Source organism: Balaenoptera physalus (assembly GCF_965194825.1).
Source record: "Balaenoptera physalus genome assembly, chromosome: 13".
Classification (NCBI taxonomy): Eukaryota; Metazoa; Chordata; class Mammalia; order Artiodactyla; family Balaenopteridae; genus Balaenoptera; species Balaenoptera physalus.
In genome coordinates this window covers 61,328,081-61,351,843 of record NC_138892.1, presented here as the reverse complement: position 1 = coordinate 61,351,843, position 23,763 = coordinate 61,328,081, and the positions used below count along the sequence as shown (strand labels likewise).

The 23,763-nt window shown below is 43.2% G+C and overlaps 1 long non-coding RNA gene across 4 annotated transcripts in view; it reads left to right on the top strand.

Annotated features, from left to right (window-relative positions):
- LOC309641825 overlaps positions 1-23,763 on the top strand; it is a 207,726-nt gene that overhangs the window by 146,557 nt on the left and 37,406 nt on the right. For 3 of the 4 annotated variants that reach the window (XR_014252772.1, XR_014252773.1, XR_014252774.1), the window contains one exon: positions 4,035-8,199. This is a non-coding gene — a long non-coding RNA (uncharacterized lncRNA). Of the gene's footprint in view, positions 1-3,144; positions 8,200-23,763 lie in introns of those variants that run through there. The other variant, XR_014252775.1, reaches the window with a different exon arrangement.

Here is a 23,763-nt window from a genome sequence, read left to right as displayed (position 1 = left end):
TAACACAACATTGTTTTTTAAAAAAAATTTATTTATTATTCATTTATTATTATTATTATTTTTTATTTAGGCTGTGCTGGGTCCTAATTGTGGCACGAGAGATCTTCGTTGCAGCATGTGGACTCTTGGTTGTGACATGCAGGCTTCTTAGCTGCGGCGTGCAGACTTCTTAGTTGTGGCATGCATGTGGGATCTAGTTCCCCGACCAGGGATCAAACCCAGGCCCCCTGCATTGGGAGCTCGGAGTCTTACCCACTGGACAATCAGGGAAGTCCCTAACACAACATTGTTAATCAACTATACTCCCATATAAAATAAAAATTAAGAAAAAAAACAGTCTTTAAGAGAAAAAAGAAAGAGAGACAATTCCAGAAAACTGGGACAACGTGGACAACTGGCCTCTGAGAAGGCTAGTCCTTAGTCTCAGTGTGTTCTGCTCAGCAGCTGATACAGCCAACGAGAGCTGCACTACTGCTTTAGTTGACTGTGGGACATGGAAGAAAAAAGAGTGGGGGAAACTCTCAGGTTAATAAGATCTGGGGAGAGAGCCAAACCAAATTTCCAAGCCCTCATAATTGGGTTGTCTAAATGGGCCGCAGTATATAATATCTATAGGCCTTCACTTCCATCAGTGTTAGTAGAAATTTCGAATTTCCCTAATTTGGGGGCTGGGACCTTGTCTGTCTTGTTCACCACTATCTCTAGTACCCAGCAGAGGGCCTGGCAATAATATATACCGATAAATCCATCATGTGGATGATTTTTCACTCTTCTGGAGCTCTGGGTACCTCAAGCTTGGCCTAACGCTCCCACAATTGAATTTTTTTATTATTAATCAAAAAAGTTATTCCTCCTATTATCAGTGCCCTCTCTTCACCCCATCACACACACAGACATGTATTCCTCCACCTTCTCCTAACCTGTCCCCGTAAGTTCAGCCAGTTCCCCTTAGTGGAGTTTGACGAGTACATCAAAGAGGATAATAATGATGGCTAACATTGATCGCATGCTTACCGGGCGCGAGGCAGAGCCCTAAGCACTTTACACGTGTTGACTAAGGTCTCACAACAACTATGAGGAGATACTGTTATTATCCCAACTTTATAGATGAGGAAACTGAGCTATGAGGAAGTCAAATAACTTGCCCAAGATCGCACAGCTCTTAAGTAGCGTAACCTCATCCAATACACCAGTACCTGGAAAACCTTAATTAGCATACAGACCACCTGGGGCCTTATTAAAATGCTCATTCTGATTCAGTGAATCTAATGATGGGGTCCAACATTCTGCAACATTCTTTAATAAGCTCCCAAGTGATGCTGATGCTGTTGGTTCATGGACCACAGGGCGAGGAGTAAGGCTCTACACTTTGTTCACTGCGTCTCCATGTCAACCATTTTCAGACTCACATTGTCACGAGCTGTCAGAGTTGTTTCCTGAACAGACAGGACATTTGTTTAAAACAGTTCTGTGAACCATACGAGTCAGCTTCGTCCTGGAAAAAAAAGGAGAGTTGGCACTTGGCTGATTGTATTGACACGTCTTGGTGATTGATGCTTGTGCCAAGAACTGAGCCTAAGTGACGAGAGGGTGGCTTTAGACTTCCTGGGTGCAGACCCTGTTTACTGTAGGCTCTGGGCATGTCTACTGACTGATGGCCACTGGTGGAGTCATCTCCATCCCTATTACATTGCGGCCACTAGTTGAATTAGACCGAGGGTTTACGGTGAACGTGACCCAGACTCAAGGCTTCTGCTGTAGTCTGTTGACTAGCTGTGTCTCTAGAAGTACCCAAGCCCAGATGTCTAGAATTCTTCCTTGTTAGCCCCTTCCAAATGCAGAATTTAATAAGAGAAGGCAAGAAGGTATGGGAGAAAAGAGTAGATCAATAAATTTATTAACAAGTATTTATTGAGGCCCTGATATTAAAAAGCGGTGATTTTGCCCTAACCCCCCAGGCCTCAGATTAGCTGCAGGAATAGTGTTGTCAACTCTCATTCAATATCTTTTCCTAATCAAGGCCACCTTCTCCTTTATTTCCCAGCAAGGTGTACTTATGAGACACACTTCCTAAGACAATATTGAAAGCAGAGACACATTTTTGGAAGATTAAAAAAAAATGTTGCATTAAGAAGTCCAAAAGACATTATTTAATTTTTCTGTTGACTTGGTGAGAGCCATGTTACAGCTCTTCTGCCTTAGCCCAGGTAACTGGGAGTTGACTATAGCCATTTAGGTGGGAAGCTGGACCCCTAAGTTCTCCTATGACTTTTTTTTTTTTTAATTTATTTATTTATTTTTGGCTGTGTTGGGTCTTCGTTTCTGTGCGAGGGCTTTCTCTAGTTGCGGCAAGCGTGGGCCACTCTTCATCGCGGTGTGCGGGCCTCTCACTGTCGCGGCCTCTCTTGTTGCGGAGCACAGGTTCCAGATGCGCAGGCTCAGTAGTTGTGGCTCACGGGCCTAGTTGCTCCGCGGCATGTGGGATCTTCCCAGACCAGGGCTCAAACCCGTGTCCCCTGCATTGGCAGGCAGATTCTCAACCACTGCGCCACCAGGGAAGCCCTCTCCTATAACTTTAAGATTCTCTGATTTCATTCCAATCAGCCTTGGGGGCCTCTGATGCTCCAGTGAAGCAGTTAAGACCCCCACAGGCAATATTAACTCCAGGTAGGTTTTCTCTTGGAAAAACCTTAGGCCACTCAGCTCTTGGAGAGTTGGAACTCCCAGAGGGGGAAGCAGAGATCGTCGTGTTGAGGGATTTCTCCCATTCTTTCCATTCCTTCCTGTCCCCATGGCTCTCCTTACAGTCCAGAAGAGCACCAGCCATCTAACTGATTGTTCAGCTTTCAGACCCTTCTTCAACTTTTCCTATTTAAATAAAAATTTAAAACTAGGTTACTAGTTCTTTAAACAAACATTTTAAAGTGCCTATTATCAATAACACATTGGGCTGGTTGCTATGGACTATAAAAAATGAATGAGAGGGAATTCCCTGGTGGCGCAGTGGTTAAGAATCCGCCTGCCAATGCAGGGGACATGGGTTCGAGCCCTGGTCCGGGAAGATCCTGCCTGCCGCGAAGCAACTAAGCCTGTGAGCCACAGCTACTGGGTCTGCACTCTACAGCCCGCGAGCCACAACTACTGAGCCCGTGTGCCACAACTACTGAAGCCCATGCGCCTAGAGCCCATGCTCTGCAACAAGAGAAGCCACCGCAATGAGAAGCCCGCACACCGCAACAAAGAGCGGCCCCCGCTCGCGACAGCTAGAGAAAGCATGGGTGCAACAACGAAGACCCAACGCAGCCAAAAATAAATAAATAAATAAATAAATCCCCTCGTGCCTTTAAAAAAAAAGTGAATGAGAGATAATCATTATTTTCACAAATAGCCTAGTAGAGTTATAAGTTGTGAACCTGAGTATGTACCATGAGGGAGGTACAGATGAAGTCCAATGGGGGTCCAAAAAACAGAGAGCAAATAAAATGATGTGTACAAGAGGAATTTTTAAAGCTGTGAATACTGCATACATATAAGTTTTTAACTTCCAAAAACAAGAAAAAGAGAATAAGTTTGGAGGCCTGGTCCTAGATCAGGGGTTGGCAGACTGTGACTCTAAACCTGTTTCTGTACAACCCTCAAGCTAAGAATTTTTTTTTTAACATTTTTAAAGGGTTGTATTTTTAAAAAAACACCCAAGAAGAATGTACAATACAGAGTGAAGTAAGTCAGAAAGAGAAAAACAAATATCATATATTAACGCATGTATGTGGAACCTAGAAAAATGGTACAGATGAACCGGGTTGCAGGGCAGAAGTTGAGACACAGATGTAGAGAACAAACGTATGGACACCAAGGGGGGAAAACTGCGGTGGGGTGGGGATGGTGGTGTGCTGAATTGGGCAATTGGGATTGACATGTATACAGTGATGTGTATAAAATTGACGACTGATTAAAAAAAAAAAAAAAAAGAATGTACAATAGAGACCATGTGCAGCTTGCAAAACCTGAAATGTCTGCTGTTTGGTCCTTTACAGAAAAAGTCTGCCAACCTCCTGATCTAGACCGAATTTTGCCATAACTGTATGACCATGGACAAGCCTATCCTGTAAGTAATTGGGAGTTATTCATTAAGTGAAAAAGATGGCTAGATTTGGTGGCAGTAGGAGGATGAATAGAATGGGTGTAGTAAGTAGAAATTCTAGGAGGCAATTTAAAATCCAAATCTAGCATCTAGAAAACCAGTGGGACGTGTAGATTTGGGAGTCATCAGTGCACATTCAGTGACTGAAAATAGAATGGATGAAATCACCCAACGAAAAGACCAAGGATGGAAATTTGGGAATATCTACATTAAGCGGAGGATGGAAGGACACGGAAAGAGTGAAGGAGACCGGGAAAAAGTGATCCAAGAGGTAAGAGGAGATAAGAGGTCAATAGTATCACAGAAAAAGGAGGTTGTCAAGAGTGTTAGTGCCAAAGAGAGGTAAAGTGGGATGGAGAATGAAAAGAAGCCATTGGCTATGTTACAGGTGACCCTGTGAGGACAGTTTCAGGAGAGTGGTAAAGTGGGGGCAGGAAGCAGTGGAGTGCCTTTCAGGATGTTGGTGGTAGAGGGAAGGATGGAGACCAGCTAGGCTGAGGGGGAACAGAGTCAACAGAAGCAGATAACATCCATTTTGTCTACCATGCCACGGGTATATGAGGGTCAAATTAAACGTATGTGACACTGCTTTGAAAACTATAAAGTAATCTACAAATAAAAGGTGTTGAGTTATTATAAATTAATTAACTTCCAGTTCTAAATTCGGTGAAACTATTTTTGTCCTTTCCTCAAAGTTTACAATTTAGAACCAACAATGTTCTATTCCCTATGAAGTATAAACTTTTCATTCTTCAAGACCTTTCTAGCAGCTGTGACCATCATCTTACTAGTTTTTGACTTCCCAGTATGGCACTGTCTGTACCATCTAAGCAAACCTATTTCTCCTCCTCCCTGCAAGCCTTATTTCCCTTCATTTGAGAGCTTTCACTCAGACCATTTGCTTTGCGTTAAGGTTTACGAGTTGCTTGCTTTAAGGGTTGACAGATTTAGCAAATGAAAATGCAGGATGCCAATTAAATTTGAATTTCAGATAAACAACGAACAATTTTTAGTGTGTGTCCCATGAAATATTTGGGCACAGGCATCCTGCATTTTATTTGGCAACCCTACCGCCCCTGTTCTCTTAGTTTATCCGTATGGGTCTCTTCATTTAGAACTCAACTCAAAGCTCATCTCTACTCCTTGGCATGATGATTTAATAAAAAGAACATAGCCTTTTTTTTCTTTTTTTTTTTAAATCACAGCTATTTCTTCTTTTTTTATAATTTATTTATTTTATTTATTTATTTTTGGCTGCGTTGGGTCTTCATTGCTGCACACGGGCTTTCTCTAGTTGCGGTAAGCGGGGGCTACTCTTTGTTGCGGTGCATGGGCTTCTTACTGCAGGGGCTTCTCTTGTTGTGGAGCACAGGCTCCAGGCACTCAGGTTTCAGTAGTTGTGGCACACGGGCTCAGTAGTACTGGCTCGCGGGCTCTAGAGCGCAGGCTCAGTAGTTGTGACGCACGGGCTTAGTTGCTCCGCGACATGTGGGATCTTCCCGGACCAGGGCTCGAACCTGTGTCCCCTGCATTGGCAGGCGGATTCTTAACCACTGTTCCGCCAGGGAAGCCTGAACATAGCCTTTTGTAGACAATCACACTTGGATTCAAGCCCTGGCCCTCCACTTACCTGTGGTGTGACCTTGATTAAATCTCTTCATTTCTTTGAATCTATACATTACTTTTCAAGGCTCTTATTAGAATTAAAGTAAACAATGTTTAGTTTGTTTTCTTAGGACTTACATATTTATTTAAACCTCTCCTATCCAAAAGATAGTGTCTCTGCTTTGCCTGCCCTCTCTGCTAAGATATTCAACTTGTACTTCCTTCAGTTGTATTGCTGTTTAGGTTTTCAGTCTGGGTCAGAGTCCTGGCGAGGGGGTCTTGTCTTTCTCATCAACCAGGGGAGTATCTAGCTGAATCATTCCTTATAGTACCTAAGGCAGGGGTCTACCCACAGGGAGCCTCAGAGTAGGGATAGATTGATGGGTTCCCATGTGCCTTTTTTCTCTGGACTACTTGGAAGAACCTCAAGGTCAAGTCCCTAGGGAGCTCAAGGTCAAATCCTCAGGGTGCTCAAGAGTAAGTCTTCCAGCCTAGGTCTTCTTGCCACTGCTATGCTAGCTCTGCACAGGTTTTCTGAGGGGGTTGATGATAAAGAAGGATGTGGTAAGCCCTTTGGGGTGAGAGGTGAAGAATGGGGGCGGGTAGCCAGAGTAATTGTTATTACTAGTGTTCTTCTCTGTGACTCAGATTAATTGTAAATACTGAGATTCGGAAGAGAGAATTACAGTGATGGGAAACAGGTAGAAAGGTAAAGGCCTCCAGTGGATATTCTTTTTAACCCCCAGTTCGCAGCCAGAGGATGTAACTTCCTTTGCTCAGTTGGGCTCCTCTGTCTGCCCCCAGTAGCCCTACAGGGTAGGTGGGAGGTAGAATCTTATGCCCCAGCTTCCTCTCGCCTGAAGCTTCCTCTCGGTGATCCCTACTGTAATTCCTATCTGCTTCCTCTCGCCCTAGCTGCCGGGGATATGAATAAGCAGCCAGGTTATCTAGATCTCCCAGCTCTGAGTTTTATCTCCAGCCCAGGGGGAGGGGGGGGAAACTCTACACCTGACCAAACTCAGTAATAGAAAGTGGTTCCCCCTCCCCGCTTCTCTTCTCTGGTCCCCTGGAGCTTATTTCACTGGAAGGGAACGCAGGTTGATGTATTTTTAAATGGCTTTGATTTTATCACCTTGCTTAATGATTTGGCACGTTATTTATTAGATGGGGAGCTTCCCAGAGGGGCCTGGCCCATTAACGTATAAATAATGTGGCAAATAGTTCAATAGAGCCGTAAAAAAAGTGATTTAGAAATAAATTGACCTCTGTTTGTTACATGTAAACGAAGGCCCAGGGTCATAATGTATTTCGTGTCCTGAAGCTGGGATGGTGGGGTTGAGGTGGGAAGGGATGAGTAGGAGGCTAGTGCAGACACTGGGGAGATTTTTTTGATCACAGCTCTTTTTTTCTCTGCCACGGTTGAGGGTGTGGCAGACGTCATGTGGGCTGCATCTGGTATGTGTGTAGCGGGGTGAGTAGATACCCATGGTCTGGGGCAACAGTACAATTGGTTAGGATGGGGGAGGGGTGATTTGAAGTGGAGGCTTCTTTCTGGACACAAATCCCTGTTTGTGATTTCATCATTATTGAGAAGTTGACATTTAACCCACATAGGTGGAAAGAGAACTTGATAGTTTGGGAAGCAGGAGCTGTCTTGGTTCCTTCAGGTGAGCGAGGTGAGCACCTTGGATGGGGATGATATCTGGTTCTTCTCTCCCTAGTACGGTGTGTAGCACATAGTAGGCAGTCAACTAACTGTTTATTAACACAAATCCACATATCTACCACGATTAAAGGGGGGAAAGAATGGTACAGATAATTTCTGAACTAGTGGTGGATAAATAATGGGTATAATAGTTAACATTCACTGAGAGCTTAGTATTCACTAGACATTTTATTAATCACTTTACATATGTAACCTAATTAAATCTTTTTTATGTTTAAATTGTAAAATATGACACATATTCATTAAAGTGTATAAAGGATATACGTGCATTTTAATGAATAATGTGGCACCTAGAAACACCCATATAACCGCCACTCCTAAAAAGAAAGAGCTTTGCCAGCACCCCAGAAGCTCCCTGGGCGTCCCTTTCTGATCACAATTGCTTCCCTTTCCCAAAGGTAACTATCCTGTATTTTGTGATAATAATTTTCTGGCTTTTCATAATAGTCTTAGTATCAATGTATGTGTCCTTAAACAGTATAGTTTTGCCTTTTTTTTTTTAAGATTTTTTGATGTGGACCATTTTTAAAGTCTTCATTGAATTTGTTACAATATTGCTTCTGTTTTATGTTTTGATTTTTTGGCCCCAAGGCATGTGGGATCTTAGCTACCCGACCAGGGATCAAACCTGCACCCCCTACATTGGAAGGCGAAGTCTTAACCACTGGACCGCCAAGGAAGTCCCAGTTTTGCCCTTTTCTGAATTTTATGTTGATACACTCAAATTGTGAGTATTCTTTTGTCTTACATTTTTTACTCAGCATTTTATCTGTGAGATTCATTCATGTTGCTACTTGTAGCTGTAGTTTACTAATTGTCATTGCTATACATATTTCACTGTGTGTGAATATACAGTATTTTATCCATTCTACTGTTGGTGGACATCACATCCTTTCTAGTTTTTTTAAAAATTAATTATTAATTAATTAATTTTGGCTGCGCCGCGTCTTAGTTGCGGCACATGGGATCTTTTAGTTGCGGCATGCGGGATCTTTAGTTGTGGCATGTGGGATCTAGCTCCCCGACCAGGGATCAAACCCAGCCCCCCTGCATTGGGAGCGTGGAGTCTTACCCACTGGACCACCAGGGAAATTCCTCCAGTTTTTATCAATTGAAAACAATGTTGCTTTGAACATACTTAAACATGTATCCTAGTGCGATTGTGCCCGCATTTTGTAGGGTCTGTACCTGGCAGTAGAATTTCTGGGTTATAGGGTGTGTGAACATTCAAGTTTGCTCAGTAATACCAAATTGTTTCCCAAAGTATCTGTACCAATTTTCACTCTAGAGTATCTGAGAGTTCCTGTTGTTCTACCATCCTTGCCAGCTCTCGGTAGTTTCAGAATTTTCCAGTTTAATCCTTACAATATCATATGAAGTTGGAATTTTTATTATTGCCATTTTACAGATGATTAAACTGAGGCTTAGTGTGTTTAAGCAACTTGCTCAGAGTTGTATAACTGGCAAATGGCAGACCAGTATTTGAACTTAAGCCTGACCCCATACCCGAGCTTGAAATCTCAATATTTGCACTCTATCTTGATAATGAATACTTTGAGATTTTGGATAAATTCTATAACAAAGTTCTTCTGCACATTTAACTTTTTAAACCAATTAAAAATTTTTGTTATATATAACAATATATAAAATGGACCATCCTTTATGCTTGCTACCAACTTGTGCAGTGGAGAAGGTGCCTGGTTTCATATGTGGGGTGGGGGAAGACATTAAGGTTAAATATTTAACCTTAAATATTAAAGATCTGTTAGAGAGCAGCTAACATGGAGCTGGCTGTAGGATGTCCAGAAGAAGCTTCCAGAAGTGATCCAGACCACACCCCTCTATAGGCTAGCGAAAGATCTGAAAACACCTCCAGGGCAAAGGACTCCGCCCAGGAGCCCGAAAGTCCTTTTTTTCATGCTACTTTAATTTCTGCTACTGTTTTAACTCATCCCCTCTAGTTCATCCTTCCAAAGACAACCCTTAATATATGATCAAAGGCCCCCTTTCTGGTTTCAGGGTATCTTGCTGGCTGGGCAGAGTTTCCAACAGAGTCAGGGCTTTAGAATGTCTTTCATCCCAAGAGCTCAAAGCCTCCCACGGACATTAGCCCATTAATCACCAAGCTGCTCTGTGAAGTTGAGAACTAGTCAGTGGGAGCCTCCCCCGCTTCCCAGGTAGAGAAACTGAGTCCACGACTTGTCCAGAACTGCCCAGGGAGTCAGGGTGGAGCCAGGAAAGGAACCTAAGGGTCCAGGGAGACCATCTCCTCGACTGCCAGTGATTCAGGGCTCCAGTTTTTTGCACATTCAGCACAAAAAAGAACTCACTAGAGAATGGTGAAAGATGAGGCTAGTATTTCAGAATATTGGACTCCTTTTTGGATTGCTGACAAAGACAGCCTTGCCCAAGGAGATGTGCATACTTCAATACTGGGGCCGGAGTAATTCTTTTTTTTTTTTTAATTGGAGTATAGTTGATTTACGATATTATATTAGTTTCAGGTGTACAGCATAATGATTCAACATTTTCATAGATTATACTCCATTTAAGTTATTACCAATCCTAAATATGCTACCAGAAAACTACTAGAGTTAATCAATGAATTTGGTAAAGTAGCAGGATACAAAATTAATGCACAGAAATCTGTTGCATTCCTATACACTAATGATGAAAAATCTGAAAGAGAAATTAAGGAAACACTCCCATTTACCATTGCAACAAAAAGAATAAAATACCTAGGAATAAACCTACCTAAGGAGACAAAAGACCTGTATGCAGAAAACTAAGACACTGATGAAAGAAATTAAAGATGATACAAACAGATGGAGAGATATACCACGTTCTTGGATTGGAAGAATCAACATTGTGAAAATGAATATACTACCCAAGCAATCTACAGATTCAATGCAATCCCTATCAAATTACCAATGGCATTTTTCACAGAACTAGAACAAAAAAATTTCACAATTTGTATGGAAGCACAAAAGACCCTGAATAGCCAAAGCAATCTTGAGAAAGAAAAACGGAGCTGGAGGAATCAGGCTCCCTGACTTCAGACTATACTACAAAGCTACAGTGATCAAGACAGTATGGTACTGGCACAAAAACAGAAATATAGATCAATGGAACAGGATAGAAAGCCCAGAGATAAACCCACGCACCTATGATCACCTTATTTTTGATAAAGGAGGCAAAAATATACAATGGAGAAAAGACAGCCTCTTCAATAAGTGGTGCTGGGAAAACTGGACAGCTACATGTAAAAGAATGAAATTAGAACACTCCCTAACACCATACACACAAAAAAATTCAAAATGGATTAAAGACCTAAATGTAAGGCTAGACACTATAAAACTCTTAGAGGAAAACATAGGCAGAACACTCTATGACATAAATCACAGCAAGATCCTTTTTGACCCACCTCCTAGAGAAATGGAACTAAAAACAAAAATAAACAAATGGGACCTAATGAAACTTAAAAGCTTTTGCACAACAAAGGAAACCATAAACAAGATGAAAAGGCAACCCTCAGAATGGGAGAAAATATTTACAAATGAAGCAACTGACAAAGGATTAATCTCCAAAATATACAAGCAGCTCATGCAGCTCAATATCAAAAAAACAAACAACCCAATCCAAAAATGGGCAGAAGACCTAAATAGACATTTCTCCAAAGAAGATATACAGATTGCCAACCAACACATGAAAGGATGCTCAACATCACTAATTATTAGAGAAATGCAAATCAAAACTACAATGAGGTATCACCTCACACCAGTCAGAATGACCATCATCAAAAAATCTACAAACAATAAATGCTGGAGAGGGTATGGAGAAAAGGGAACCCTCTTGCACTGTTGGTGGGAATGTAAATTGATACAGCCACTATGGAGAACAGTATGGAGGTCCCTTAAAAAACTAAAAATAGAGCTACTATATGACCCAGCAATCCCACTACTGGGCATATACCCTGAGAAAACCATAATTCAAAAAGAGTCACGTACCACAATGTTCATTGCAGCTCTATTTACAATAGCCAGGACATGGAAGTAACCTAAGTGTCCATCGACAGATGAATGGATAAAGAAGATGTGGCACATTTATACAATGGAATATTACTCAGCCATAAAAAGAAATTAAATTGAGTTATTTATAGTGAGGTGGATGGACCTAGAGTCTGTCATACAGAGTGAAGTAAGTCAGAAAGAGAAAAACAAATAGTGTATGCTAACACATATATATGGAATCTAAAAAAAAAAAAAAAAAGGTTATGAAGAACCTAGGGGCAGGACGGGAATAAAGACGCAGACCTACTAGAGAATGGACTTGAGGACACGGAGAGGGAGAAGGGTAAGCTGGGACAAAGTGAGAGAGTGGCATGGACATATATACACTACCAAATGTAAAATCAATAGCTAGTGGGAAGCAGCCGCACAGCACAGGGAGATCAACTCGGTGCTTTGTGACCACCTAGAGGGGTGGGATAGGGAGGGTGGGAGGGAGGGAGATGCAAGAGGGAAGAGATATGGGGATATATGTATATGTTAGCTGATTCACTTTGTTATAAAGCAGAAACTAACACACCATTGTAAAGCAATTATACTCCAATAAAGATGTTTAAAAAAAAAAAGCCCAAAAATTAAGTTATTACCAAATAATGGCTATATTTCCCTGTGCTGTACAATATTTCCTTGTTGCTTATCTATTTTATGCATAATTTGTACCTCTTAATTCCATACCCCTCTCTTGCCCCTCCCCACTTCCCTCTTCCCACTGGTAACCACTAGTTTGTTTTCTGTATCTGTGAGTCTGTTTCTGTTTTGTTATATACATTTGTTTGTTTTATTTTTTATATTCCACATGTAACTGATATCACACAGTATTTTTCTTTCTCTGTCTGACTTATTTTACTAAACATAATACTCTCTAGGTCCATCCATGTTGTGGCAAATGGCAGAATTTCATTCTTTTTTATGGCTGAGTAATATTCCATTGTATATATGTGCCACATCTTCTTTATCCATTCATCTGTTGATGGATACTTGGGTTGCTTCCATATCTTGGCTATTGTAAATAATGTTGCTGTGAACATTAGGGTGTGTGTATCTTTTCGAATTAGAGCTTTTCTGTTCTTCAGATATATACCCAGGAGTGGAATTTCTGGATCACATGGTGGTTCTATTTTCAGTTTTTTGAGGAACCTCCATACTGTTTTCCACAGTGGTTGCACCAATTTGCATTTCTACCAACAGTATACAGGGTTCCCTTTTCTCCACATCCTTGCCAACATATGTTATTTGTAGACTTTTTGATGATAGCCATTCCAGCAGGTGTGAGGTGACATCTCATTGTGGTTTTAATTTGCATTTCTCTAATGATTAGTGATTTTGAGCATCTTTTCATGTGCCTGTTACCCATCTGTATGTCTTCTATGGAAAAATGTCTATTCAGGTCTTCTGCCCATTTTTCGATCAGGTTTTTTTTGATTTTTGATATTGGGTTGTATTGTATGAGCTGTTTATATATTTTGGATATTAACTCCTTATTGGTCATATTATTTGCAAAAAAATTATCCCATTCAGTAGGTTGTCTTTTCATTTTGTTGATGGTTTCCTTTACTGGGCAAAACTTTTGAGTTTAATTATGTCCCATTTGTTTATTTTTGCTTTTATTTCTTTTGCCGTAGGAGACAGATCAAAAAAATATTGCTATGATTTATGTCAAAGAACATTCTGCCCATGTTCTCACCTAGGAGTTTTATGGTTTCCGGTATTACATTTAGGTCTTTAATCCATTTTGAGTTTATTTTTGTATATGATGTGAGGAAATGTTCTAATCTCATACTTTTACATGTAGTTGTCTAGTTTTCCCAGCATCACTTATTGAAGAGACTGTCTTTTCTCCACTGTCTATTCTTGCTTCCTTTGTTGTAGATTTACTGACCATAAGCGTGTGGGTTTATTTCTGGTCTCTCTATTCTCTTCCATTGATCTGTGTCTATTTTTGAGCCAGAATCATGCTGTTTTGATTACTATAACTTTGTAGTATATTCTAAAGTCAGAGAGCATGATACCTCCAGCTTTGTTCTTTCCCCTCCAGATTGCTTTGGCATTTTGGGGCCTTTTGTGGTTCCATATAAATTTTAGGATTATTTGTTCTAGTTGTGTGAAAAATGTCATGGGTGTTTTGATAAGGATTGTATTAAACCTGTAGATTTCTTTGGGTAGTATGATAATTCTTCCAATACAAGAACATGGGATATCTTTCCATTTCTTTGTATCAGCTTCAATTTTCTTCATCACCATTTAAAAATTTTCAGAGTATAGGTCTTTCACCTCCTCAGTTAAGTTTATTCCTAGGTATTTTATTCATTTTGATGCAATTTTAAAAGGGATTCTTTTCTTGCTTTCTCTTTCTGATTTTTCATTATTAGTGTATAGAAAAGCAACAGATTTCTGTATATTGATCTTGTATCCTGCAGCTTTACCATATTCACTTATTAGTTCTAATAGTTTTTTGGTGGAGACTTTAGGGTTATCTATATACAGTATCATGTCATCTGCAAATAGTGACAGCTTTACTTCTTTAGGGTCATTTATTTTTGCAACTTCAGTTGTGCTTCATACATAGAAGGCCCTTAATAACTGTTTGCTGAGTGACGGTGTGAACAAATAAATGACAAGATGCCTGAATTTGTTTTACTGATCTGGGCATCCTCCTCACTCCCAATTTTTCCTTCTAACATGAACATCTTTCGGAAGGGGCACGGGCATGAGGAATTGAACTTTTAGTCGAACTTCTCTGGATGAGATGTGTGCCTGAGTGGAGCAGTGAGGAAAGGTGCCTTAGGTTGAAGGCTGGGAATGGAAGAGGGGAGGGGAGAGGAGTTCCTGAGACTCAGTCTTACTTTTCCCAAGAAGATCTATAAAGGAAACTAAATTTTAAGCTTATTTCAGGTATTCTGTGAGTTCCTGCCCCTCACCTGCCAGAGTATTCCTCTGGGACAGGCACCTTGGCCAGTTACAGCCTTCATCCATTCCGCTGCAAACAGCAGAGCTCTGGGCCACATGACCAGATATGAATGTGAATTTTATTTGCTCCAGGTACCCATCATTTTAGTGACATTATCAATGGGTTACTGTTTAGGGGAAGCAGCAAACATATGTCACTTTAAAATGCTCTAAGTATGCTCAGAGATCACAAAATCAAAGAATCCTTTAGGGCTGGAGGAAATTCTTGAGGTCATGGCTTACACATCCCTCTGTTGCGGTGGAAGTTGCCTAACTCAGTGAACTGGAGGAGAATTATCTTGTTTAGAATGTTTGTTTTTGCGACTCCTTATGTATATCTCTACATATGACTCCATGTATATATGCAAATAGGTTTAACAGTAATATGTAAGAATCTCTCCGTGTGTCAGGGTGGGGAGGTCCACATTTGCGTAGGCTGCTTTGCTTCCTTTGCTGGCGTCTTTTCCTTTAGACTACGTGTAGCTCTTCTCTGTCTTCAGACCCTCCTTCCCCTCACCCATCACATGATGCTCGTTGGAAGCTCCTGAGGAATCTTGAGGTTGGGGTTGGGGATATTCACCCTCAACTCTTCTCCTGGCCTGTCTTTATTTCAGCCACCCATATGATCCCATTGCCATCTCTAGGCGGGCTCCCTGCTGCCTGCATTTATCTCCCTGTTTTATGATGTCATTTAATTAGCTCACACACGGTGGTTTTATGGGACAAACATGGCCTTGTTTGCCTTATAACTGAATTTCACAGCTCTGTGGGGACAGGTCAGGAGATCTCAGCCCCGCGGTGTTTGGAGTTCAGGAATGCTGGATATTTAGGAACCTAGGAATTTTGGTAATGATCTGAATTGGAGATCCATCTTCCACAAACTAAAAAAGTGTCCCTTCTCTCTTCTCTAGTTGCCCATCCCACAGCATATGAATAACCCTGTTGCAGAAGTGTGAATGCTGTGCCATCATTAGGGTCTGTCCTGAATCTCTGTTGCTCGTGTGACGGTCATACTACTTTTGATCCATAAATAGAGTGACCACTTATAGGATAGTTAGAAGCCTCCTAAACATCCATTCTAGAGGAATGAGATACTGATAGTAGGGTTGACACTAAAATAGGGCTTGTGAGCTTGAGGTCCCCAAGTGAGAAAAATTGAGAGTATCTTATTCCTTTGACAGAGGAAATTGTGGGCCTAGTGGAACAGTTGGGGTGTTGAACCAAACAGGGTTCATCCAGATGCTAACTAGGGAATTGGGGGTTACTGTTTATGCAAGTTTGTAAGAATACAATGTATGTGTGTGTGTGTGTGTGTGTGTTATTTTGTTAGTTGATTTGGTCATGAAGGTCTGGGAATATATAAAGATAAACTATCCAGAATCATTGTGGAAAGATACATTCCATCTGCATTTCCTACACCTCTAATGAAGGAGACCCTGCCCTCTGCTGCCATGTGTGACAACCTTTTGTACAGGCAGATTTCTTTTTCCTCTTGTCCACAAAGTCACCAGAATACTTACACATGCACACATTAGAAATGTTCATAAGCCATCTCTTGATAAATACACTATTCTTTTCTCAGCTTTAGACAACATGTTTCCTGGCTTGGTGTCGGTGAGGAACCAAGTATGTGTATATGGAATCTGCACGGAGGCAAGAAATGGGCCAGAGGAGCCATGAGAAATCTGCTTCTTTCACTCTCTGCCTGCTCTCTTCACCCCCTCTGCCCTGCAGGGATGAACTTTTCAACCCCAGGCCCGCGCTCCTGCCCTCCATCTGTTCTTCTCTCCCTCCTTAGTCTGGCTCCCATCTCTCATGTCCCCCTCCCTGGACCCTCCCCCTCCCTACATACAGCTCCTCCTTCTGAAACCCATCAGTCCGCTTTCTCCAAAACCACTGGCAGAAAGATGTGTATGAAAAATAGCCTGGAAATGGGTAAGCAGTGCTTCTAGGAAAAGGGGAGCCGAAGCAAATGTCAGTCTGGGGTGGGAGGAATATTAGGAGAGAGTAGCAACTGGGGGAAAGCAGCCCGAATTGTAGCTATAAGTAAGAAGAAGTAACATGATCCTAATCTCAGACAGAGACTTATTTGAATATACGAATATGTTTTAAATTTAAAATTGGGTGCTCTAAATATCACTCCCTTTCTGGAATAGTCTGGATGTAGTTCTGCTTGGAAGCCAAAAGTTAGACCAAATGATTCCCAGACTCACAGAGGAAGGACTCAATCTTTCTGGGGCCTCTGTTTTGTCAGGCTGTCTTCAGAAAATTTAACCTAAACCCCTCCTGCAGCTGCTTCCAACACCTTATGAGACTGGTGATGCCTACAGTTCATCTTGAATGTCCCCTCCTCCCTGGGAGCTTGTGATAGCACATCTCACCTAGAAAACCATTAGGCTCTGAAAGTGCTGGGACTGGCCCCGGCACGCCTTTGCCCTTCTGTGCTGTCCTATCTCTGGATGACTTCAGAGAAGGTGAGGGTGGTGTTCAATGGATGCTCCAACCTTCCCCTCCTCTTTCCTCTGAATTGCCAATGTATTTTCTCTGACAGTTTGCACAGATAGTTAAGATACCGTGTAATTACTGTTGCATTTGAAAGCCAAACATGACTTATATCTGACAAGCTCAGTCACCTTTGGGATGACTTGGGGTGTGTATGTGTGTTTGTGTATATATGTGTGTTTGTGTATCTGTGTGTGTGTGTGTGTGCACGTGTGTATATGTATGTTGGTTATGTTTTTTTGTGGGAGCAGAGTGGGTATTAGACCCTATGCCTTTCTCTCACTCAGTTACCTTCCTTTATTGAATCAAGAAACTGGAGTGTGCAGAGCAGGAGAGGGAGGCTCGCAGTGTGATGGGAACGATGTGATACCCGGGATAATGACAAACATGCAGACATAATGCGATAAGGGCAGAGGTCTAGGTAGTGATGGAGGATGGAGAGACACCACTAGATGCAAAATGGGTGACTTATCCACGGAGGACTTCCTTCAGGAGAGGTTGTGGGAGAGTGTTTGGAAGAGGCGGATTAGGACCAGAGAGAAGGAAAGGATGATATCTTTTTTTTTTTAAGCATCTTTATTGGAGTATAATTGCTTTACAATGTTGTGTTAGTTTCTGCTGTATAACAAAGTGAATCAGCTATACATATACATATATCCCCATATCTCTTCCCTCTTGCGTCTCCCTCCCAGCCTCCCTATCCCATCCCCCTAGGTGGTCACAAAGCACCGAGCTGATCTCCCTGTGCTATGCAGCTGCTTCCCACTAGCTATCTATTTTACATTTGATAGTATATATATGTCCATGCCACTCTCTCACTTCATCCCAGCTTACCCTTCCCCCTCCGCAGGTCCTCAAGTCCATTCTCTACATCTGCATCTTTATTCCTGAAGGACGGTATCTTTGATGAGAGAAAAGAATGACCTTTAAGGTAGAAGGGGAGACATTTGCAGGGAAGGAAGCAGTTTTGCCTAGCTGAAAGGCAGTGTCTGAGTGAAGAAGTCATAGTCGCGGGGCAGGGGGCAGGGAGAGGGCTGTTCCAATGGGCAGAGGGATCGAAGTGCTGGTGGTGTTTCATCAAACGGCTGCTGGGAGGCATTAGGTAGTCCTTTGAAATACTAGGTCCAAGATGGGAAGATTTTTCCCTGCAGTGAGGAATTGGGCTTGGAAAGAATAAAGGGTTAGGGCAATGGGGAGATGAAGGCAGCTACTAGGAGTAGGGGAGAAAGACTGGGGAAGTCACTAGCAGGGCTTCTGAATTTGTGACAGGGGGAAGGGTGACCAGTTCTTTCCCGCTTCCCTTCTTATTCCAGTAGGAAAGTTTAAGTTTGGACAAGAGAAAGGATTATATAATTTCCCAAAGCAAAATACACCATTGAGTTCACGATCTCCATGCCCTAAAATAGGTCTGGCATGTGAGGAGGGCAGCTGCTTGTATGGCAGGAAGGTGCGCGGGGAGAGGGCTCATCTTCAGCCCTGGCGGTAGAATGGGAGTGGGAGTTGTTGGAGTTCTTAAGTTTTGCTCTCGGCGTCTCTGGCTCAGGTTTCTGTCAGTACAGACCTGCATCCTGGCCCCGCCCCAACTGTTGATTATACCCCTTGGGATGCATCATTGCTAGGAAAGCAGATGTGCCAGATGTGACATGTTTGAAAGAAAAAAAAAAAATCCCTTACCTCTGAGCCTTGGGGAGAGCAGATAATCACTCTCTTGCTGCTGCTCGTGGCGAGGGCAGGGCTGAGGTGGGGTTTGTGCCAGCTTCGAACCCTCTCGCCCCTCTGCCGGAAGATCTCCAAGCACGAGAGAAAGAAGAGAAACTGAGGCCCATATCAAATGGAAGAGATTTTGCTTGCAAAGTACTGGTGGGCTGCAGCTATTTCAGCTTTCTGGGTTGAGTAACTTACGTAAGGAGGTGCTGGTGTGTGTGTGTGTGTGTGTGTGTGTGTGTGTGTGTGTGTGTGTGTGTGTGTGTTTCTAGGAATGAAACCCAATGGCCTCACTTTGGTTTATGTACCAAATTCTCCTGGAGGACCCCCAGGACTTCCTGGGAAGCTTCCTGCTCCCTGCCCTGCTACGGCCTACTAGTTGTTCCTACTTTTATTTTTTTCCTGTCCTTGGAAATTGAGCTCAGAACTTGCAATGTGTCTTGTCCTTCGCCTGAGGTGACAAGATGTCTCCTGAGGCTTGCTGACAGATGTCTCAGTCTGGGAAGCCCCATCATGCTTTGCTTGTGCCTCGTTGCCAAGATGGCACCTGAGGTACCCAAATGTCAGGGCCCCGGTGCTTCAGCTACTTCCCCAGCCATTTCCCAATGCTGATGGGACAGAGGAACAATTCCTTTGATAAGACCAGGAGGGGATTAGGAGAAGAAATCCAAGAAATACTTTTGGGTGTACTAGAAAATTCTAAGTCTGAGGTCGATGTAAAGTCAGACAATACTGCACAGTGCCTGGGGAACAGGTATAATGGTTCTACGGTATCTACAATCCTTAGGAATGTAGTTGATTCCCAGAAAACTTTGCTCAGATTCCTAGGACGTGGTTCTTGAGTACATCTTTGTTTAAATGTTGACATTTCCTATTTTCTAAACCGGATTCTAACTCTTCTAATCTGATTTCAAAAAAAGTGGACCTCTGGGACCTCCCTGGTGCCTCAGTGGTTAAGAATCCGCCTGCCGGTGCTTCCCTGGTGGCGCAGTGGTTGAGAATCTGCCTGCCAATGCAAGGGACACGGGTTCGAGCCCTGGTCTGGGAAGATCCCACATGCCATGGAGCAACTGGGCCCGTGAGCCACAATTACTGAGCCTGCGCGTCTGGAGCCTGTGCTCCACAACAAGAGAGGCCGCGATAGTGAGAGGCCCGTGCACCGCGATGAAGAGTGGCCCCCACTTGCCACAACTAGAGAAAGCCCTCACACAGAAACGAAGACCCAACACAGCCATAAATAAATTTTAAAAATTAAAAAAAAAAAAAAAAAAGAATCTGCCTGCCAATGCAGGAGACATGGGTTCGAGCCCTGGTCTGGGAAGATCCCACATGCCGTGGAGCAACTAAGCCCGTGCGCCACAACTACTGAGCCCTCGTGCCACAACTACTGAAGCCCGTGCGCCTAAAGCCCGTGCTCCGCAACAAGAGAAGCCACCGCAATGAGAAGCCCGCACACTGCAACGAAGAGTAACCCCTGCTCGCCACAAGTAGAGAAAGCCCGCGCACAGCAACGAAGACCCAACGCAGCCAAAAATAAATAAAGAAAGAAATACTTTAAAAAAAAAAAAAAAGTGGACCTCTGACCACGACATCTAACCCTAGGCTGACCCTAGGATTTTTTTTTTTTTTTTTTTAAATCATTATTTATTTATTTATTTATGGCTGTGTTGGGTCTTCGTTTCTGTGCGAGGGCTTTCTCCAGTTGCGGCAAGCGGGGGCCACTCTTCATCGCGGTGCGCGGGCCTCTCATTATCACGGCCTCTCTTGTTGCGGAGCACAGGCTCCAGACGCGCAGGCTCAGTAATTGTGGCTCACGGGCCTAGTTGCTCCGCGGCATGTGGGATCTTCCCAGACCAGGGCTCGAACCCGTGTCCCCTGCATTGGCAGGCGGATTCTCAACCACTGCGCCACCAGGGAAGCCCCTGACCCTAGGATTTTAATGCATGTAAGTTAGTAGAGTTCTGTTGTCTCTGCCAACTAAAAGTCCACTGACTAAACCCAATCTCAGAGTAGCTCTATCCCTAATTCTATCCTTAATCCTGATCCTGAAATTAACCCTAAATCAAATCCCAATTCTACCTCTGCTTTCCCACCCCCACCTTTCACTGCATAGAATGATTTGAGGGGAGGAGGGGTTGGGGAAGAGAGGGCAAGATGAGGAATGCCTCTGGGGAAAAGGAGGAGGAGAAGGAGATCCAGCCAGAGCGACCTGGAGGAGCCAGTGTGGGATCTGGAAGCCTGGGGCATGATCCAGGTACTTGCCAAGCCATGAGTCACGACATCATTCTCCATGGCATTTTGTTGGAGGTGTGGGCTGGCAGCTGGTAAACAGGCTTGCTCTGAATGAGGTGCTTCCCCTCTGCCCCTCTCCCTCATTTGGAGGAGAAGGGAGAAGTCTTCCATCCTGAGGGTTCTTCTTTCTTTCCTTTTAGATTTCATGAGACTCAAGCTAAGCAAGGGGAAAGACTTGGCACTTTGTCATTGGTTGCAAGGAAATCGTGGAGAGATAAATCACTGGAAATGCAGAGCCTTGAAGCTTCCAAATGGGAGAGGTGACCTAGTCCCGTCCCCTGAGCGTCTCCCCCCTCAGGGATGCCGAGCTGCTCCGCTCTGCCCTGTGCCCTCTCATGACAGGGCCCACGCGCTATCCCACCTCCCTGCCACTGTTGTCATTGCTAAAATCCAGATAGGCATCCACTGTGGCTGGATAGAGATCTTTATGGGGTAAACCTGTGCTTGTGAATGAAATAACAGCTGGAAACACCTGGAACTTTTCTCCAAACCTGGTACCTCTCCCCAGCTAACTTCGGTCACAATGAGTCAGTTTTCTACCTACAAAATGGGACCAGCCTGGACCCTTACTCTTGAGGAAGGGAGAGAAGAAGCCGGACACTAATGATTGCTTTCTGATGTTGAGGGATGATCAGGGGTATTACTGTTTATTCCTTGGGGAAGCCAGACAACCATCAGCCTGACTCTAAACGCAGTTAGTTCAACACAGTCACTGCCCTTATGGCTCACGGAAGCTCTACTCCTTCCCCCTCTGTCCTTAGCCCACATCTGCCAATCCTACTGTAACTACTACAGGTAGGACTGAGGGGAAAGGATGGTGCCTGGTTTTCTGATATATTCCCTCTAGGCCTCATTTGCACGTCCTGGAGCAGAGTTTACACTCCCTCCCATCCCAGATTTAGGTCCTGTCCCAGCCTCCTCCTCAGAAGGCAGAGGCTAAAAGTCCTCTAAAATCAACTAGGAAGTGACAGTGGCAGGACCTAACATACAGATGTATGAAAGATCCCTAAATCTCCATCCTTTGGGTGACACGCAATACTCACTTCAGCCCAGCCTACCAGATGCCCAGGTGTTATCCACTTGGAAAAGACCAGTGTTCCAGCTTGCTGAGGATTTAAAAAATGCAGTTTGATTTAGAAAAATGTCAAAACGTGTAAGTCAAAGAGGGTTGGGGTCAGAGTTCCTGCCAGCTCCCTCCTTTTTCTTGCTCGTAATGCTGAAATATTGTAGTAATAATAATGAATATTTAAATGGCATTTTACAGTTCCAGCGTGCTTTCATTTATAATCATACAATAGCCTTGTGTGCTTGGAATTCTTACCCTCATTTGACAGATGAGGAAACTGAGGTCCAGAGCACTTAATGTGATTTCCTCAAGGTTATAGAACTAGTCAGTGACACAGTTGGCACCTGATTAAAGTCTAGTGATGGTTGCAAGGGGGCTGAAGATCTGTGTCCAACAAGGAAAAAAAGAGTGAGGGAGCCCTTTCTGAAGAATTTCCAAGGTGGGGAATACAAAGTATCTAATGAAGTCACAGAAGTGTCTCTAGCTCAGAGGGTCAGGGTAAGATGGTCTTGGCATGGGCCCCAAAAGAAATGAGGTCTAAAAAACTGTATCTAACTGCAAGATCAAGAAAATATTAAGAAAACTGGGAAAGACATGCCATCATCTGCGAGCTTGATAATATTTTGTTCACGAAATTTTGGATGTTCTAAGCAGTCTGATTTAGAAGGAAACTCCAGCAGCTACTATGTCCAGGTCCCCACCTGTAGGCCGTACTGTCAGCATGTGCTTGGATGCCCAGTCCTTAAAGATATCAGAGCAACAGGAGCCCAAGGCAGTATTCCATCCACCTGTCTGTTATTAATTTTATCTTAGGCCCAATATAATCTCTTTTGCTACTGTCCCAACTAGTTTTGTGTTAGTGGGAGTGGGGGTAGGGCTATCTATATCTATATTTATATCTATATGGGATTTGGAAAGCTGTCTAGAAGCTTCCAGTGTAATATCCATTCACGAATTTATAAACAGAATTCATGATTTTCAGGCTTCTTCAGCTAAATAGCACCGACTTCACTGGCCTTTTCTTCTCACGTCAGCTTTTGAATAATACTGGTTGCTCACGGTCTCTCTGAGAGGTCAAGACTCCAAGAGTATGAACAGCTATTGTTTCCTTCTGCTCTGATTCAGGCTGTCCTTGCCTTTTTGCTTTATCTGTTGTAAAAGCTTTATCTGTTGTAAAAGAACTCCTCTCCTTCAATTCTCTCCCTTGTAACCATCCTAAACACTGTTGCAAGATTTGTCTTCCTAAAACATGGCCCTAATCATGCCACTTTTCCACTCAGAAACTTTGTTGGTTCCCATGGCTACCGTGTTGAGTGCTTGCTATGTGTCAGATACTATACTAAGTGCTGTGTGTGCATCCTCTAAGTTACTCACCACATCAACCCTGTGTGGTAGGGCCTTTTGTCTTCTCCGTTCAAAGATGAGGAAAGAGGAACTTCCCTGGTGGCACAATGGTTAGGAATCCGCCTGCCAATGCAGGGGACACGAGTTCAAGCTCTGGTCTGGGAAGATCCCACGTGCTGCGGAGCAACTAAGCCAGTGTGCCACAACTACTGAGCCTGTGTTCTAAAGCTCGCGAGCCACAACTACTGAGCTCGTGAGCCACAACTACTGAGCCCGCGTGCCACAACTACTGAAGCCCGCGTGCCTAGAGCCCATGCTCCACAACAAAAGAGAAGCCACCGCAATGAGAAGCCCGTGCGCAGCAATGAAG